General features: G+C 32.3%; 1 long non-coding RNA gene across 1 annotated transcript in view; it reads right to left on the bottom strand.

Annotated features, from left to right (window-relative positions):
• Positions 1-1,812: 1,812 nt before the first annotated feature.
• Positions 1,813-19,319, bottom strand: part of LOC129060262 (uncharacterized) — an 81,262-nt gene continuing 63,755 nt past the window's right edge. The window contains exons 2-3 of the long non-coding RNA XR_008526841.2: positions 2,827-2,965; positions 1,813-1,949 (exon numbers count right to left, since the gene is read on the bottom strand). This is a non-coding gene — a long non-coding RNA (uncharacterized LOC129060262). The remainder of the gene's footprint in view (positions 1,950-2,826; positions 2,966-19,319) is intronic.

The raw sequence follows: 19,319 nt of genomic DNA, 5'->3' as shown, positions 1-19,319 counted from the left end.
CCAGAATTATTCTATACACATATATACTTTTTGCATTGCTATTATCCTAGATAAGATGTAATCCTTTCTCAATTAACATTGTAGCATATATTCTCATATTGTCAGTCATTACAATGATAATTTCATTCAATTTTGGAATTCTCTTCTGATGTATTTGACTTTTCACTGTAGAGTATATGTTACCCGTTGATGTATTTCTACGTCATTTTTTTTTAGCACAGACTTCTATCTACTGATATTCAAATCTTTATCTCAACTATCTTTTGCATTTTCATAGGTCACATATACAACAAACTCAACATGTCCTGGAAATAAATTATCATTATCGCTGTTCAAAGCTGTAAATTCCTTCTTTATTCCTCATCTTTCCAAATAGCGATATTATAAAATTCTCAAGACAAGATTCAAAGGATTACTTTAGACTCTTTGTTTTCCCTCTCCTCTGATTCTGCAAATAATTGCATATTAAATTCTGTCATTTTACCCCCTGGGAATCAGTGCCTTAGTGTACACAGTAACATTGCTTGTGGTGATTATTGCAAAAATCTCCTTTCTAGCCTCCTGTCTTCAATTCATCTTCCTCTCTGCCGCAGAATTATCATTCTAAATGTAAGTTTGATTATGTAATACCTAATTAAAATCCCCCATTGACTGTGAATAATAATCCAGACTATTTAATCAAAAGTAAAATAAATCTTACCAAAACTGGATTAAAATTATTGGTGCTTTACCAATTTAGAAAGATGTTATGGAGATGACATGATCCCTGGCTTGAATGATGTTTTAAAATTTATTATCTCTGATTCTCTGTCATGGTTTTCTCTGTCTCAGTCTCTCTCTCTCTCCTTTCTCTATTTTTTCTTTCAAAAAACTTTAAAACACTTGATTTTTTAGTTAAAGAATTAAAAGATTCAGAAAACACCTAAAAGTAATAGGTTTCAATACACTATTTGGAAATTATTGGAAAATTCTGCTTGGTTTTGTTCTCTGTCTCTTTCTCTGCTTTCTGTCTTTCTCCCCTTTCATTATTAAAACATCCTAACCAAATTAATAAATGAGTATTTAAAAAGCTAAATATACATCTAAGTATCTAGGGACAAAAGTTTATATAAGAAAGAAAATAATATGTTTAATGTTAGGAAAAGGAAGGTAACAGTCTTAAGATTGCTCAAGCTAAGATCACAGATACGTCTCGACTGAGCTAATTCCCACTGGAGGCTCCGCATTGTTAGACACTTAAGTGATTTTGATTATTTTTAGATATAATTTGTGTAAATTGATGTATATAATTTATATCACCATTTGAGTTATTCTAGTTTATTTTGATTATTTCTTTTTGTTGTTGCTGTTGTTTAGCAGGTTAGTTAACATGCACCACAACTTCCTTCATTCATATCCTGTTAAATAAGAATATTAATAACAACACATGAAAAGTGACTTGGATATTAAAAATATATACATAGGCCAATATAAAAATTCAGAAAACGAAAGTTGTATATACACATATATACACAAACACACACACTGCTAACTTATTATTTCATATATCTCAAACTATTAGTGTTATATTCATGATTGCTAAGTTACTATTCTTAAAAGAAGTATACTTGAGCGTGCTAATTATTATGGGAATTCAATTCTCTGAAAATGAGGAAAAAGACCATTTCTAATTACAAATTGCAATTCCAAAAAGTTGTTTGTTAATTTTTTTGCGCCTCACACTGAGTTCTGAAGACATCTCTTACATAAAAGGAAGGGATTAATTCCAGTCTTGGGGCAGTCTTTAGGGAGAGACAAGAAATATCAACTTACATTTACAAAATGATGTTTCAGGGCCCTTTTGTTGAGCTCTCCACGCACCAGCTGATATAAGATGTTGAGTTACATGTAAACACAGGGAAGAAGGGCCTGCACATATCTCTGTAGTAGATCTCTGCCTGATTGATCCACTAGACAAAGAAGGAATACTGTGTTAGTGGATAGCATTCATTGGTTCCCACAGTGATTCAAGTATTTATAGACATGCTTTTTCATTTTCCTTCATACTGAATCTTGAACCACTTAAATCCAGATTATACCAATTATCAAGGACAACTGTTTGAAATCAGGGTTCTTTGACAATACTTTAAAAGTTTTCTTTTAAACTATCATACGCATAGATGCTCAGACACCAGCCTTGAATTTTCCCATGTAAAAATAATGTGAAAGACTCCTCTAATAGTTACCTCTTCATATGTATAAAAATGTTATTATAGTTACAAAAAAAGACACAATCTGTTGCTTAAACAGTATTGTCTCCTTTTTAAAAATGGTTATTTTGAAATAGAATTCCAGCTGAATCATTAATAAATATTGCTACATAAAAATTTTACCACAATAAGCAAGCACCATGAGCATTTCCCTGTGATTATTATGTTAGTACTTTACAATCCCTTAACTGAATAATTGAATAGAGATAAGAATATATAAATATATTTAATTTATTAGTCATCATATTTGTCTGATTAGGCTTTATTTTTAATATTATAATACAGGGAGATCTTTGTGGAAATAACAATGAATATTTGCTACAACTGGGTATGACAGAGGTATGCTAAACTGGGCCATATAGCTATAAATAAAAAAGAAAGGTAAGGTCATGTGAGCATCAGATTCATTTACATGGAATTAATTAACTGAATAATTACTACATTTATTTTAAAAATTCCTATGAGATAAAAAGTCATAGTAGATACAAGGTAGGTCTAAAACATTAACTCTGAACCTGAGAAATTAAAAATGAATAGCAACAGAATTAACAAAAACTTGGATAATGCTATTAATTACCCAGGCGTGGTGGCACATGACTGTAATCCCAGCTACTCGGAAGGCTGAGGCAGGAGAATCGCTTGATCCTGGGAAGCAGAGGTTGCAGTGAGCACAGATCACACCATAGAACTGCAGCCTGGGTGGCAAGAGCAAAACTCTGTTTCAAAAAAAAAATAAATAAATCACGTTGGTGAAGCATAGTGTTTTCAAACCAAATTATTGGAAAACTATGGTTACCAGGAGCAATACAAGGATTTTAAGACTTCGCTTTGAATTTTATGAATACTATGTATGTGTGTGTGTGTATCACTTAAAATTATCTGAAAACATTCAAATTTATAATTTACTGCATATTAATACATTAGAGACCAGTAATATGTTAACTCCTGCTTCAAATTTAATTGGCAAAGGACTTCTCATTTTTCTCCAGACCTTAAAATAAACGTCTCCAACTGTAAACCACATTAAAATGTATTTGAATTCCTTATAATGTGTCATGGGTCTTCATTTGAATTTACATCTCCACATGGGCATCCGTGTATTAATAAAATGTATGCATGAGTTCACGACCTGAACACACATACACCATGTTTCGTTAAATGCTCAATGAGTCTCAGCCATTTATGCTGAGAGAACACTCATGTCAGGGAATAATAGTTTTTCAGTAAGAAGTAAACATCTAATATGCTATGTTATCATAGACTTGTATCATTTCAACATTTAGCAATTCTATTTATTGTGTATTACTTATATTATTTTAATATTTAGGATATAACGTTTGAGAGCAATTGATTAAATTTGCACTTAGAATTTATTATTTCAGTTTAGTGTTTCTAAATCAACTTAGTTCAAAATTACGTGATTTTTTAAATTTTTAAATTTTTTTTTTTTTTTGAGACAGAGTCTTACACTGTTGCCCAGGCTGGAGTGCAGTGGCGTGATCTTGGCTCACTGCAACCTCTGCCTCCCGGGTTCAAGTGATTCTCCTGCCTCAGCCTCTTGAGTAGCTGGGATTACAGGTGACTGCCACCACTTCCAGCTAATTTTGTATTTTGTAGAGATGGGTTTCACCATGTTGGCCAGACTGGTCTCAAACTCCTGACTTCATGTGATCTGCCTGCCTCAGCCTCCCAAAATGCTGGGATTACAGGTGTGAGCCAACATGCCCAGCTAAAAGTAGGTGATAATGCCAAGAGATCTTAAACAAGATCTAGTTACTATGTTTTAAATATACAGAATTTTGCTGGATGATATATATAAGAAACTTATAGGATTGCTCTATGTAAGGAGTCCTTAGTTCTGGAAGGGAGAGAAGTTCAATTTACTTTTGGTTGTATTGTATTGCATTGCATACTCATTTACAACATAGCTATTGTTTAAAATTATTACCATGTGCCTCCTGTAACAAATTCATTGTCTAGTGCAATTTGGCAAATGTTATAATTATGGATTTTTTTAAATGTAATCTGAAATGACTTCATTGTAAGAGTCCAAGAGTTCTTGAATCTAAACAACCAATATAAAGTAAATTTGAATCTGACATGCAAATGTTATTATCATTAACCATTTATATAGGAAAATATATATATTTTTAAGTCAGGAAATACATTTATAAAATGCATTTGAATATTTTCTTTCATATATGTCATCTGAGAAAATAAGTTTTAATAGCCATTTCCCATAACTGCTATAAGGCTTAACTTTATAATATACTTTCACTTGTATTGGATCATTTAATTCTTCCAAGAAAAAAAAAATGTGAGGTGGGAATTATACTCATTTTATAGTGAAGAAAACTGAGGCTCAGAGAAGTTTAGAGCTTCTGCTAAGACCAAAATGTACTGTTCTGTTTTTCACAATATTTCCAGGGATGGAAGATGTACATATGAAAAAGAAATAACACATATTTGAAAGTACAAGACAAGCAAGCACAGTACTTTCTACATAAGAAATTGAGAATTCCAAAAATAATAAAGGAATGTAAGTTTTATTCCAGGAGCATCATGAGAAGGCCGTATCACCTCAGTGCTCTGAACAGCAGCACTGACACCTGTTAGAACCTCTGCCTTAGTGCCAGTAACTAGATGTTTTTTGGGTTCCTTGTGTCTAAGTCCATGTCTTGGGATTCTTTCTACTATCTGTGTTCTGTTAGGATCAAAACCTTACCTGTCTTTGCTACTTACTGCCTAAAACACAATATGTATTCATTAATAAGTATCTGATAAATAAATTTATGTTTTCTGTCATCAACCTAGAGATTAGTTTTATTTTCTTGAACCCTAAACAGATTATTGAGTTGTAGTTATGGATGCCATAATTGTTCTAATGCCAATAACTTATCTGCCCTCTTATATTATACATTATTTTCTCTTCACTGGTCCCCCACTGTCATGTTAAACTAACTGATGAAAATATAATGTATTACTTTATGTATGTAACCTTCTTCTCCTCTGCCATGCCCACCAATTTTTATCTGCCTTATTGTGCACTATTTAGGATATTGCATTCTGTCTGCTGCTCATGACTTCCTGAAGAGATTACAGCTTACTTCATTTACCAAATATCCGTTGTGCTCATTTTATAAGTTCAATGCCAGGCCAGCTGTACCCCAAATGTCTCATCTGTACTTATTTAAATAGACTGTGTCCAGGCCTGTCCTCAATCATCACACAGAGTATAATTTACCACACTGGTTTGTGCAAAGGCATTCCTCCAAGTGATATTTGACAAGAACGTAAACATTATAGACAGCATTTTTTCAAACCTTTAGCAATCATCATGACACCTGACATTCTTGAGAATCACAAAGAAAAAAATGAATAATTTATCTTTGAATATCATTTCAGTAGAAGGATCATCTTGCAATGCTATATTTAGTAAATGAATATCAGCATATTCTCGCAAAAGTGTATATTCTGATAATTATGCTTTTCCTATATTCCGCCTGAAATATAGGTAATGTATGATGCTGTTAATACATACACAATAGCCTGAAATAGATAAAAGTTGTTTAAATTCCTCTAGAATTCCCCACCTCCAACCCCTGCCAACCAATTCTACTCCAAGAGGAATCTCTACCTCTTTTTTTTTTTTTTTTTTGAGATGGGATCTCACTCTGTAGCTAAGTCTGTAGTGCAGTGGTGCAATCAGAGCTCACTGCAGCATTGATCTACTGAATTCAAGTGTTCCTCCCACCTCACCCCTCCGGTCCCAGCCTGTAGCTGGGACTATAGGCACGCACCACCATTCCAAGCCAATTTTTAATGTTTTTGTGTGGAGATGAAGTCTCATTATGTTGCCCTGGCAAGTCTTGAACTCCTGGGTTCAAGGAATCCTCCCACCATGGCCTCCCAAAGCGTGGGATTACAGGCCTCAGCCACCTGGCCCTGCCAAGAGTAATCTCTACCCCATATTTTATGTTTGCATGTCCCTTATTTTTATTTATGTATTTATTTTTGAGACAGGGTCTCAGTCTCTTGTCTGGGCTGGAGTACAGTTGCATGATCTCGGTTCACTGAAACCTCTGCCTCCCTAACTCTAGCTATCCTCCTGCCTCAGCCTCCTGAGTAGCTGGGACTACAGGCACATGCAACCATGCCTGGCTAATTTTTGTATTTTTGGTAGAGGCAGAGTTTAAGCTTGTCCCTTATTTTTAGTGTTTTATCATATAAATAATATAATATTTTAAGTCTTGCATGTTTTTGAAGTAATAGTATATTGTGTGTAATCTTACATTAATAAATTAATTTTCATTTTAAAAAATATTTAATTCTAAATACACTAAAATTTATTCATCCACTCTATCGATAGATTTTTGGGTATTTTCAAGGTTTTATTGTCTTAATGAAATGGTAATATAAATATTCTTATGGTCTTCTGGTGCACATATGTTCCCTTAGGTACCAATCTAGGAGACATATTGCTTGTTTCAGAATATACAAATATTAAATTTACAAGATAATGCCAAATTGTTCTTCAAAGTAGTTGTAGCAATTTACACTCACACTAGTAATATACAATTAATACCAATGTTTTTCTCCAACATTTTTTATTGTTGAACTTCTTAACTTATAAAAATTAAACAATAGCACATTGTTGTCTTGATTTAAATTTCTCTAATCTCTAATATTGGTTATATGCATTTACTTTCAGAATACATATTCCTATCTTATCCCCACCCCAAAAAAACACACAAAAATGAATTCCTCTAGAATATCTGTAATTAAATATTGTGCTTATAGGTTTGGAGTTGTAGCTGAGTACAGGTCAACTTTATGAAAAGATACTCACAAGGCTATTGCTTCTTATTGTATGTTTATTATAAATCAGTAGAGGAACAGTAAAAACAACATTACAGTAACATTTTTGGCAATGGTCTTTCTTTAGGATTTTAAAGAATCAAAATAAAAATAAAACAAGTAAAGATGGAAGTAGATAAAATACAAATGGGGACCATTTACTCCATTATAATATTAAGACATTGACTAATGGAAAATCATATTAATTTTTTTGCATGATACTAAAAGAGGAAAAAATGTAAACATATTTCACCCTTTAATGGATCAAACTGCATGTTCTACTTTCAAAAATATGTAATTTTCATTATGGTGCCACAAAGAAATTAGCGTTATCATCTATACTTCTACTGTCTTTTTAAATATATGTAGCCAGTGAACATTGAGTTAAGACTTTTCTTGTATTTAACCAGGACCAACAAGCAGAACATAAAACATGAATTTGATCACCAGACAATATTTTAAGACCATCTTTAAATAGCCTATATGAGTTAATTATATTTAAAATGAATGGCTTGGTTAATTCACTGAAATCAATGGTTTTATCTCTCTGTAAAGCAACAGTATCCCGAACTTGTACCTAATCAAAATGTACATAAGGAACTTACTTAAAATATTTATTCTTCTACCCTCTCTTAGTGAGTCTAATTTGGCAGATTTGGGGCTTGGCTCAGAAATTTGTACTTTCAACATGAGCTCCAGACTAATGGTGTATCAGCTACACTTTAAAAATGATTTGGGGGAAGTACTATCAGAACAGACTTTATCCCTTTGGTAGAGTTACTAACAAGAACCCTGACAGAATCATGTCACTGTATTACAACCTGGTCTACAAAGCAAGAGGCCATCTGCAAACAAAACAAAACAAAACAACTCTGAGAATTCAGAGTTGACTAGAACCTGGGGAAGCCCTCTAGATTGTTTTCTACATTTGTAAAAGAAATAAATGTAAGAACTGCTCTAGAACGTATATTCTCAACCAGAGTGCCAGCTTCATGAATGCTGGGATTTGTGTTGGTTTTACAGCTTGAATGTCTCTGCTGAAGGCTTTCAATAAATATTTGTTGAAAAGGAAAGAAGGAAGAAAGGAAAGGAAGAAGGAAGGAAGAAAGGAAGGAGTTAATGAAGACTCAAGGTGGTTCTTAACTTTCTAACACAGAATTCTCTTTTCGTTTCCTCCTTCGATCCAGATAAATGACGTGCCATGATGGAAAATCTGAAATATGTTTTGTGATGCCTTTTTCTGCTACTACCAATAGTAAACTCAAACTCTTGAAACTGGGTTTTGTTCCTCTTTTTCTGCCATGCCCCATAGTAATCTTCCTTGCTTGCATATTCCACTGCACCTCAATGATGCTTCAGATATTCAACTAAACTACAGCATAATAAATATAAAGCTAGGACAAGTCACTTAATTCAGGTTTAAATATACAAATTTTCCTTTCAGTAACTTAAAATTGATACTTCTCATCCACTGATTTCCTGTCAGGATCTTGCCTACTAAGGGCCATGATTATTCTGGCTGTCATATCTCATTTTTTCCGTTTAGTTAGGCAAGTTACTTTAGTGACACTCTTGGTAAAGACTCTATTGTTTGGTGTCTGGAAGATAGTCTTTTTTTTTTTTTTCTTTTTCCTTTCCCGGTGTTTTCTTTATAATCTTTGTAGTCTACTGTAATGGGTAAGCTTGGACTATAAACTCAGTTTTGAGTTCTGAGACTGACTTAATTAATACACTTAAACCTTAGATGATTTATTTTATTTTGGAGACTTTAATTTCATCATCATAAAAAATGGGAGTCCTGCTGGAGAAGACCTCTAGGATCTCTTCTATCGAATGATTGTGTGATTCTCTGCAGAAAGGTAATTTTGCTTGTAATGCTGACCCTGATTCTTCAGATTCACTCTCTTACACTGTACCCTTGACTATTTGTTTTCTTGTTCTCTATTAAGTATAAATAAATCCACAAATTTTCTGAAGATAGAAATTATAATTCTCTATCACTTTGGGAGAGGGATGATATTTTGTCACAACTCTGTAGGAAACAAATAGTTTAGGATTCAGAGCGATTTTGACTTTATGAACTTGAGAATAGCTCATGTTGAACAGGAAAATTTGAATATTCTCTGACGCTCTTTAAGATCTTCTAAAATGTTTAGCAACAGTGAAATTATCCAGCCTTGTTATCTGAAAAAAAAAGCTCTGAGAAAACAATTACACAAACTTTTGTTCATTGACAGATGGCTGACAGACACAGTCATAGGTCCCTTGTTCTTTTGTTACTTCTTTTGGAGCAGTTTAATCATGTTAAATAGTAAAGTTTTCACTCCGCCAGCCCGGCCCCCAGTACATCATGGTTTTACATGTTGATGAACAACATCACCTTAATGCCTTAAAAAGTGCAAGATATTTAAGCCAATTCCCCCATGTATAAAATAAATATGTGTATACATATCTCTTAGCTCCTAGCTCCTTCCTGTCAGCACTTAGGTTTCCAGAATTCGCTGTCCTCATATATTCTTTCTCTGCCTCTGATTTCTCTCCTTTCAAGCAATCTTAGCACTGTTTCCGTTCCTATAATACCTATGTCCTATAATTCTATATTTCCCTGCTATACTTTACCTTTAACATATATGCCTTATGATTAATTCGACAAATATTTATTGAATAGATATGTATGAAGTATAAATGTTCAAAGATGACTTAGATACAGCTTTTACACTCTAGGAGTTTTGCTAAGAAAGAGAGAATATATAAACCATTGTAATAAAGAATTAGTAGGATATATGTAGATAGATAGTTAAAGAAAAGATTAAAGTTTGGCCAGGTTATTTCCTGTTAGCTCTATTTTAACCAACTAATTTATTTTCAAGTATGGTAAAGACTAGAAATTGATTCACACACAGATTTTAACAGTGGATTTATGCATTTGTATTGCCTTCCCCCAAAATCAGGCCTCTAATTTTTAATTTTTTTTTTAATGTTTGATATGGTAAAACTGCAAAAATGACTTGGTGGCAAACTGGCCTTTCACATTAGCCCCTTAAATTACACTAAGTAGGCAAGAGAAGAGTATAATTACATATGAAGTCAGCAGTGCTTAAAAGATAAGCAATGGAAATGTTTTATGTCAATGATAACAAATATATCAAACACTTACTACAGGCCAGGCACTATTCTTAATTTATTCATGTAAATTAAGACTTAATTAAACTCCCTTATGTAGAGACTATTATAATAAACATTTTATAAATGAAGAAAAAGACGTAGAAAGTTGAAGTGAGTTGCCTAGCTAGGAATAATTATGCAAGTTTGTTCAGCTTAAGAGCCCGTGTTCTTAGTCTTTACCTCTGTGTCTCTGTGGAGTAAGAATGCTGTTTGAAGGGCAAATGGCTAGGGAATCAAAGAAGTTGGGATCAGAATATTTCTGATACTTTGTATGAATCATTCCATTAGTTTTAGATGCTTTAGAAAATAAATATAAGCTATTCTATCTAAAATTCCTAATAAACTTCCTTGAGTATGGACACTTGCATCTGTTCAGTTTCCTACCCTTGGGCAAAATGTATCAAGATTTGCATTCATGAGCTTCTATCTTTTGAAGAGCACATGCATCTTATTGGCATCTTTTTAGAGTGTACATGTGGGGTGCATCACATCAAAAGATAAATGCATACCACAATGGCTGAAACATGGCTAGCAAAATAGTTGTGTTGAAAATTTGTTCTGACTCTTACCATCATCTAACCATCAAAAATAGCTGACATGATAACAATATCAGAACAGCTGTGCTATTTTAAAGTGTTTTGGTTCCTAAACAACCTCCCACTATTACTCCCTGTCAAGATTTGCTGTTTTTATCCACTTGTGCAAATAAATTATTACTTGAATATGGAATAGATCAGGAGAAAATATGAAAGAAATATGCTTAAGTAGATATATTTCCAGACCCAACAGTAATGGATGCAACTGATTTGCCAACTACATTCAGTTTATACATTGTAAAAATGAATCTGCTACCAGAAAGCCTGAGTTGAGAAAGTCCAGACTGGTTTATAACAATCTCCTGCTGGTGTTTTTTGACATAATTTAACTCTGAGTCAACAAAAAAGTTTTTTCTATATCATGTAGCTTGACAATATTAATTGAATACTTCCCCTTAGAATTTGAACCATTGACAAAAAAGCCGAAATTTTTATCATGTTTCCAGAGGTCAAAGCTTAATTAGCAGGCAATAGTTTCCTGGGCAGGTACAGTTGTTATGTCTAAAAAAGACCTCAATGAAATATACCATCACTCAGTTTAATGCTCAGTTTTCTGAATAAGAAAGAAAATGGATCCACTGGATGGTGAACGTAGTGTCATGATAACTAAAGTCAATTTGTTTGTTTGGGAATCCACTTAGAATTTTAGTTATTCAGCTGTGTTTACTAATAAACTGTGCAGGCATGTAAACAAGCAGTCTCAGAGACACAATGGCTAGACTCTCTGTTTCCAAAATATTGGCCCCAATTGTAAAGTTCATTCACAAAACTACACTTACATTGTTTAACCAGTGGATAGCTGAGCAAAAGAGAAGCTGTTGTTCTAACTTTGTGATACTTTTGAACATTATGAAATAACAAGATACATACTATGTAATACTACCAAAGAATAAAAATAGAATAAGAGCAAAATTTCATATAAATACATACAAGTGCCACACAATTCTTTTAAATTTAAAAAAAAGAGATGGAAAAGAAAAGGAGATGAAGATCAGTGTTATCTTCAGGCTTTTCATGTAGGATATACTAAAAGATCATGACCAAATGGCTCTGCCATTGTGGGTAGTTCCTGACCTGCCATTTCCCACAGTCCAAATTTTTCAGGTCAGAAGAATGGGTTAATTGCTTTACAGTCTCTAAGATTCTTTTATAAAATTGTTAGGTCACATCAATAAGATCTGCCAAATTAAATACTTGACTTTTATCTGATAGTCTAGATCTGGTAAAAAAAAAAAACAAAAAACATATATATATATATCTAACATTCTATGAGTAACTCAAGTCAATGACTTAACTATTAATGTTTTATGAGTTATAAATATTATATATATATATCCCTTTAAGTAATAGTTCATAAAATACATTTAGCTTTAGCTTTCTACTCAACATATATTTATAAACTTTAACATTACTGAAATATCTTGGATCTCAATATACAGGTAGTCTATAATTCCCACAGAGTTTAAATTAAAGCTACTTTTAAAGAGTTAATAAAGTTTCTTATTTAGTTTTTAAATGAAGGAAATAAAAGTTGAGCTTGAAATATTAAGACTGACTCTTCATGGGAACTGAATGAATTGTTCAGAAGCATTCAGAAAAATATCACTTTGCCATATTTTTTTCTAGTATAAAAGGTGGATACCCTATTCACTCTGAGTATTTCCTAAAATTTCATGGATTCTGTGTTTTGATCCCAACATAAATATTTTGGAAGTCAAATATTAGAAAAACGTTGGAGAAGATTCTTGAATCCCACCTTTATATCCCTTTCCCTCCGTAGCTGAAGTAGAAGGTTTCAGCCTTGTCCTAACAGAACTTCACTGCAAATACCTGCATCCCTTTGTTTCCCCATCTTAGGCTTTCTTCAGCTCTGCAACCAAAAATGCACTAAACTTAATACACCCAGGGTCAATCCTTAACAGATGAAAGACCAGGTGGATAAACCCCCAGCCTTCCTATTGTTCAGTGAGACAATTTGAAGGTATGGTCCACACAATAGCTCAGAGGCGATCCAATAGAGTGGAGCATCAATTATCTGTAGCAATAACCCTCTCATTAATGTACCATTTATTGGCTTTTCTCCTTTTCCCATCTCACTTATCTCATCTGTCCCTCATTCATATCTCCTAAGATCACCTCCCAAACAAATTATATGTTTGTTTGTCTTTGTCTCGTATTGGCTTTTGGAGAAAAATGAACTAAAATAGTTTGACCTCCAGTTCCTATAAAGAGATACTTAAACCTTTCCAATACCAATAAACAAAAATTCAGTGAACCTCTTGAAGTAAAACTCACAAAACAATGTTCTGATGAATTAATCTATATGATTCAAAAACTTGTGTGTTCCATTGCCCTGACTGCACAGATAATCTAAATATCAAAAAGAAACCAAAGTTATCCTCAATTGTCCCTAATTTTTGGTTTTGCTGATGCATGAAACTTAGATGTTGCTATGTTGTTCAGTATTTGGCCAGCAAAAAGCTTGGCTAATTCTCTTATTATTAACCACAACCTACATCATCATTGTTGCCAAGAATGTGAAGATAAACTCCTCAATGTAATACATGCCAAAAAATATTGTGTCCTTTGTGTCTAATTGAACATTTTTTTTCCATTTTTTAAAAGTGAGCACTTTTTTCAATTACATTTGTTTTTAAAAAGACTGTATTTTTAACTGGATGAACTGCTTACTAATTCTTTCTTCTTTTTCTGTTTTTCCTGTGGAGTACTTCCTATTTACTTTTCTTACCTAAGGTGAACAACATAATGTTTATACATATATACACACCATATATATTAAAACATATATAGTTTTATATGTGGTTTTATGTATATATATACACACATACACACAAACACATAGTTAAATGGTTAGTTTAAACACATGAACAAGGTAAGGCTATTATTCTTTGGTTGGTAAGTAACTAAATGAAAATGCTTTACTCCGAAGTATTTTTATTAAATACTGGTACCACTAAATTAGAAAATTCTCAGGCCCTAGATTTTATATTAGGGATTTATTTAGCTGTAGTGCAAATATGTAGAATATAATTCATAGGGAAACATTTTTTCCAGTTAAGAATCTTGAGGACTACATTAGCAAAAAAATACTTAAATTTGATTTTTGAGGCTAATAAAATAAATGTAATTAATAATAATGCAAAAACATAACTACAATTGTTAAAATATATTAGTTTGATATTTTGTCTGGTTAATTTAACAAAAGAAAATGAGATGGAGCAGAGAAAAGGAAAGAACATAAATTGTCAGAAAGTTGGTTTACTTTGTAAAATCCTTAATTGACTTAGATGTAATTAACTTAATAATATGCTACTTGAAAATATAAATAGTGAAATTTGTTATAATTTTAATTGTTATCTCATGGCCAAATGAGATGTAAACTGTAGAAAACCTCTGTTTTTCTAAGTTGTAATGAAGAAAACTTATCTTTCTGTCTACCTGTAACTTTTCAGAGCCAAAATATTTCTGAAAAAAATTTGCCGCTTTGAAACTCTTTTCCTTTTCTGATAAGCAATAATTACACAGTTTTTCAAGTGACAACTCATTCTTAAGAGCCATAAATGACATTGAGAGAGTTATAAAAGATTTTAATTTTATATATTGACAAGTATAATCCAAATTTCCTATTTCACCAGATAAAAGTAAATTTTCATAATTACATAAAAATATGTACTAGTATGTCTTGAAGTTGATTATTCTATTAGTGTTTTTTTTTCTGCTTTTGTATGGATAGAATCAACCTTCTGTATGCTGTTACTTTTGCCCTATCTTTATATTTCCTGGGTACCAATCTCCTTACCTGCAAAGAAAGAGATCTGAAAATGTGGCCTCTAGTGTCCTTTCCTGACATAGCCTATAGATTCTAAATCCTATCCACAATTCCCAATTCAAGACGAGATGGCGATTTTCAGTTCCCCCACCAATGTTATCGAGATGGGCTGACTTCTCTTTGCCAAGTTTGTTCATGGGACCAATGTGGTATATCCAAAGTGTATCTGATCTTGAAAAAATGATGACATCCTTGAGGATAGACTATGTGTTATACTTTCCTATCCTCATCACAGAATCGATGTTTAATAAATACCTATATTATCATCACAAAATCACTTATATCTTGTATGATATTGTACTAAAAAGAAAAGAAAGTGACTGTCACTTGATTAAGTTTCTTATCTTTTGGGGGGCACAAACTCTGCTTTTTACAACTTTTACTCAGGAAACTGATTTAACACAGAGAGAACCAATAAGTATCACTATTTTTGTTGTATCACTTCCCCCTGCATATCCTGATTTAGAAATATTCTTTAATTACCAAAGAAATAATGCATTACTGAATCAGGAAATGTTTAATTATGGTCTGGTAGGAGCTTTGCTGACACATAGGTAAACGTGTAACTTCTGGAGTCATTGAAAAATAATATTTCTTAATATCTGACAAGACGTCAGCTATGCACTTAGGACAAGCCTCAAAAACACTTGTTTGACTATAGGTGGACATTGGGTCAGAGTCAGATAGACATGTGTTTGAAATATAGCTTTGCCATTTATTGAGTAAACTTAGAGGAGCTGATTAACTCTTCCGAGCTTCAGTTTCTCTGTTACAGTAAAATAGAGAATGGTAGTAACTATCTTATATTTTTGTTAAAAGATTCCTTAGGATGACATATATAAACCACTTAGCCTTCCTTGGCACAAAGAAAGAAGCTCAATAAGTAATTTTCTTACTATTGAAATTATTGTGTGGAAACATTTATAGAGTGTATTTTTGTTTATCTTTAAAAACAGTTTGCTTTGGTTTGTCAGATTAATTTGTGAGAACATGAATAGCACAGTTGTATAAGAAGTTTAGAACCTGTTTAGTGTAAGATCATGGAACCATCGAATATTAGAGCAGTGGAACCCTGAGACATGAAACATTTCATTTCACTTCCATCATTCGCAACACATAACACATATACATCATACAGATGAAGAAAAGGAGACCCTGGAAACTGAAATGTATTTTCTTTGTTTGCACATATAGAAAACTTGGGGGCTAGTCCTAATTCTCTCTTTTTCTAGCCAGCATTGCTTTATCCACACAATTCAGTCCTCTCAGATAATGAGAGATCAACATGAAGAAAATTGGAAGAAAGTAACAAAACATGACATAGATTTGGAGTGTATGTGTTAGCTATTAAGAAAATAATGCTATAAGACAACCACAATGCTCAGTAACATACAATAATAAACATTATTCAGATCTATAGGTGGGTTATTTATGCTGGACTTAGCTGGCCAGATTTTCTGATCTGACTGGGCACCCTCAGGCATCTGTGGTCTGTTTCTGAGGAAAGACGGCTATTGGCTGAGGCACTCAGCACTTCTTAGTCTATTATCTTCAAGGTAGCTTGGGCTTGGTCTCCCAGAATGGTAGGAATCCAAGAGAGAGAGAGAGAGAGCAGAGGCATTCACCTCTTGAGGCTTAGGCTTATCCCTGCTACCGTATCACCTCTGCCAAAGTCTACTAATCAAATACATCATGAAACCAATCCAGAACTAAGTGGTGTGGAAGGTGGGGAAAGAGACTCCACTTCTTGATGGGAAAAATGTCAAAGTGCTGTTGCTAAGATGTAAACACAAACAGGGGTGAAGACTTGGGGCCAATTTTTTAAGCCTTCAAAGGAGATTGCACAATTATGTAATAAAATTAACCTTTCCATCTTCTGTCTTATAATATTTCTCCAAAATGTTTGATACATTGGTGTCCAGTTGCTGTCTAATTGATATTATGAGAAAACTTCAACACTTAATAAGAAAAAAATGCCAAAATAAAATATTTTAAATGTTAATAAACTCAGTTGGATTGCAAAATGTAAATATCAACGTTATCTCTTCTTTAACCATAAGCAACCTTCTACACCCTTAGTCAGGGTGCATGTGGGCTATTCTTTATCATGAATTAAAACCAGCTTTGAAATCTCTTTGTCACTTTCTGAAATCAAGATTAGAATTAAGTGTTAATGCTACCAAATATATCAATCATCTTAACACAACCATTTAGGCACTCATACAGAAGACTTACCATCCTATTACAATACAACATATCAGAAAATCTTGAAAATTATTGTGATATATATGCAGTTTATACATTTTTATTTTATTTGTATTTTAATATAGATAAGAGTAAAAATAATTACTAAAATAATCAGTTTATTTTATTATTTTTAATGGCAAATCAAGTAGATTTTAGGTGAAAAGATTTAGAGTTGAAATCATCTATCTTATGTCTAAGATAGAAATATTTGCCTTTTTTCTAAATTATTATTGTTAGTTACCAAGAAGCCAATTGGAAAGGCTGTTTATAAAACAATTTATAGTTACTGTTTGAAATATTAGTAATATTCTTCAAGGATATTAGTAAGTTATTGGAACTTATTAAGAAGATAAATCTCTGAAATTAATTTTCTATCATAAACACAAACATTTTTTAAAAATTGAGTTTATCTCAATAGAATAATATTAAAATAAGCTTATTCCCTACTTCAACACTTAATACTCTTGTGTTAAAATAAATTACTTTCATAACAAATACATTATGAACAATGCATATGATTTTTCTATTCCACTGGAAATAAAGGTAAACTTTAAAGTAAGATAATTGTTCTATAAATTTCAAGACAATTGTAAGTAAAAATGTGCTAATTTCATCTTAGTGGTGTTACCTTAAACTTAAGCCAAATCATGATTATAAGAAATCAGACTAGGAGAGAATGAAATATAAGTCCCTGAGCTTTAATAAAGAGTAATTATTTTAACTGAGGGTTTTTTCAGGACTTGATGTTTTTTACATCACTGACATTGTGGGAGATATTATCAAAATTATTAACAAGTATTTTTGAAGATATTAATATTTAAGAATTATAAATGCAAGACTATAGTTACAAATGCTGTAATCAAACTTTTCTCATACATTTATGAAAAAATAACATTATAAATATAAAGATTTTCTGTTTTTCATCTTTCATCAATGATGAATGGCTTTCAAATTCTGTTAGCATAGGAGGAATAATGTTTCAAAATGTATTTTTTTGAGCATATATATTGGCAATATAATGTGCTAGTTGAACTTCTAACACTTGGCTGATATTAAGTCTCAGTTAATGTGCTTTTTCTCTGGTATTTCTAAAAGTGGTGTACTGCAATATTTTTCATTTGTTGATTTACCTGGTTAGACAGAATAGGTGTCTAATTTAAAAAAGGTAGCTCTTGTTTATTGTGACTTTTATATTTATTTACAATGTTCAGTATTACGTTACATTCTCCTTAACGAAATCAGCTAAATTCCAACAACAACAACAAAACTCTGAGGCATTCATGTAGAGTAGGGTGCAATAACCTTTGCTGTTTGTCCAATAATTCATTTGGCACTTATAGCTTATAATAAACGGTTCTCTTCATGCGCTCTGAGGGAATCTGATCTTTCACTAGGGTAAGTGTTATCCCAATGGTTCAGAGAGGATGGAAAGAATTTAGAAACCTCAAAGTTGGCTTCTGTGAACACCTGGTTAATTATGTGAGACAATAAATGGGAAGTATGACAACTTTAAGCATACTTATTTATTTCCAGACTACCAGTGTGTGTGTATATATATATATATATATATATATACACATATATATGTGTATATATGTGTATATGTGTGTATATATATGTATACATATATACATATATATACACAGATACATATATACACATATATACATATACATATATATATACATATATATATATACTTATTTTCCTACTTCCCTATGTAGAATACATATAAAATAAATAACTTTATAATAAACTTTATGAAAGATAACTCTCCAGACTCTGGCTCATCTAATTTTACCTTGGAAGGAATAGGATTAGTTAACAATCTTAATAACAAATACCTGAAAAGATACCAGATCATTAGGACTGGAAATCAAAGCACATGTCCATTTAGGAAGGGTCTTCTGAAATTGGTCTTCTGAATTATTTTAAATGTTAGGGATATTTGTGATATTTTAGTATATGGAAATATATTTTTGCATTGAGTCTCATCTCAGTCTTTACATGTATGGATGATATACATGTAATAATGTTTATGTTCAGTTGTTGTTTATGGTCCATGAGGGGTAAGAATAACTCTCCCATTGTCTCCCAGAGTAAAATTAACAACCATAATAATACAAATAATAGCTAATAAAATATGCTATTATGTTACGTATGTTAATCTTTCCCAAACCATGCTGATTTTACTATTATTATTACAACTTTACTGATTAGAAAGTTGATTTTAAGTAGTCAAACACTTAGTTGTCCACAATGATCCAGTTCACAAGGGGCGAAACTAGAATTCAGATAGAGGAGATGACTCCAGATTTTGAGCTGTTATTAGCTGCTACACTGTACACTGTGATC

Source organism: Pongo abelii, chromosome 6 (genome assembly GCF_028885655.2).
Source record: "Pongo abelii isolate AG06213 chromosome 6, NHGRI_mPonAbe1-v2.0_pri, whole genome shotgun sequence".
In the NCBI taxonomy this organism is placed as follows: domain Eukaryota; kingdom Metazoa; phylum Chordata; class Mammalia; order Primates; family Hominidae; genus Pongo; species Pongo abelii.
Note: the sequence above shows the minus strand (reverse complement) of the source record. Positions and strands in the feature narration are given on the sequence as shown.